The sequence below is a fragment of the Gossypium raimondii genome, chromosome 12, assembly GCF_025698545.1.
Source record: "Gossypium raimondii isolate GPD5lz chromosome 12, ASM2569854v1, whole genome shotgun sequence".
Taxonomy (NCBI): domain Eukaryota; kingdom Viridiplantae; phylum Streptophyta; class Magnoliopsida; order Malvales; family Malvaceae; genus Gossypium; species Gossypium raimondii.
Genome location: NC_068576.1, coordinates 43,192,496 through 43,194,006, shown reverse-complemented (window position 1 = coordinate 43,194,006; position 1,511 = coordinate 43,192,496). Strand labels below are relative to the sequence as shown.

The 1,511-nt window shown below is 42.6% G+C and overlaps 1 non-coding gene across 1 annotated transcript; it reads left to right on the top strand.

The window, feature by feature from the left end:
* The first annotated feature begins 909 nt into the window (after positions 1 to 909).
* LOC128035828 (small nucleolar RNA R71) lies at positions 910 to 1,016 on the top strand. Its single transcript, XR_008192375.1, has one exon. It is a non-coding gene; the product is annotated as a small nucleolar RNA R71 (small nucleolar RNA).
* The last annotated feature ends 495 nt before the right edge of the window (positions 1,017 to 1,511 follow it).

The window sequence follows — 1,511 nt, the reverse complement described above, 5'->3', positions numbered from 1 at the left end:
TTGAGGTTAATTTGTTGGGTTTTGCAGATTCTGTCTGGTGAAACTGGAATTTCAATACTTGGTTGAACTTCTCCTGAATCTTGAGCATCAGCTGGCTCCTTTTCAACTTCGACAGTGTTGGGCTCTACTGTCTTTCCGCTCCTTAATGTCAACGCTTTACAATGTTCCTTCCCCAGATTTCTCAGATTCTTTTTGTCACTAGGTAGAGCACCTTGTGATCGGTTCCTGAATTCAGTAGCAAGCTGGCCCACTTGATTCTTCAAATTCCTTAGAGTGGCGTCGCTTTTTGCAATGTATGCCTTCAATAGATTCTCTAAGCTATTGGATGGTTCCGCTTGGGTTGGTTTCTGAACTTGTTGGGAAAAACTACGCGGCTGAGTTGGTCTAGGTTGGGCGAAAGTGTTACTGGTTCCAGCCCCTTGGTTACTCCAGGAAAAATTCGGGTGATTTCGCCACGACGAGTTATAAAATTTGGATTGCAGTCCTTGCCTCCCTTGGTTTTGGTTTTGGTTACCCATGTAATATACGGATTCGGGGTTCGATGGACATTTTTCAAACAAATATCCTTCCCCACAATACACACAGGCTATATTCTCAAATTGGTTAGGTGGTTGGGCTGTAAAACTATTAGACCCATTAGTGGTAAGATTCTTAAGCATTAAGGATATTGAAGATACCTGAGATGCGAGTGAAGTAAGAGTGTCCACTTCATGTATTCCAGCGACTCGTTTTCCTGACGCTGCTCGATTGGTTGGCCATTGATAATTGTTGCTGGCAATCCTCTCAATAATTTCGTAAGCCTCATTATAAGACTTAGAAAGGAGAGTATCATTAGCAGAGGCGTCCACTACCATCCTCGTGTGAGCGTTGAGACCATTATAGAATGTCTTAAGTTGAATGCAATGTGGGATTCCATGATGAGGGCACTTTCGTAATAACTCTTTGTACCTTTCTCATACCTCATATAGGGAGTCATCATCCATTTGTTGGAAAGCAGTGATCTCATTCCTCAACTTGGCATTCTTGCTCGGCGGGAAATACTTCATGAGGAATCTCTCGGCTAACTCTTGCCATGTAAAAATGGAGTTCGGTGGCAATAAGTTCAACCAGGCACGAACTCTGTCCCTTAGCAACTATGGGAACAGCTTCAGTCGTAATGTATCTTCGAGTACTCCGGCTAACTTGAAAGAATCGTTCACTTCCATAAATAGTCTTAAGTGAAGATGAGGATCTTCAGTAGGCATTCCACGGAATTGACCTATAGTCTGAAACATGACCGGCTTCAGCTCGAATTGTTGTACCTCGATTTTGGGTCTCCTAATACCCAGATTAAGATCGTTAAATACTGGCACGACATACTGTCGTAAAGCTTTATCCCTATCATCAGCAATAAGGATTGGATTCTGAGCAAGTTTTGCTCCATTTCCTTGATTCATATTCTCAAAGTTTATCTCTTCGGTCCTTCTCTGGTTCGCTTGTCTTCTTCGTTGTCGAAAGGTTCGTTCTATTTC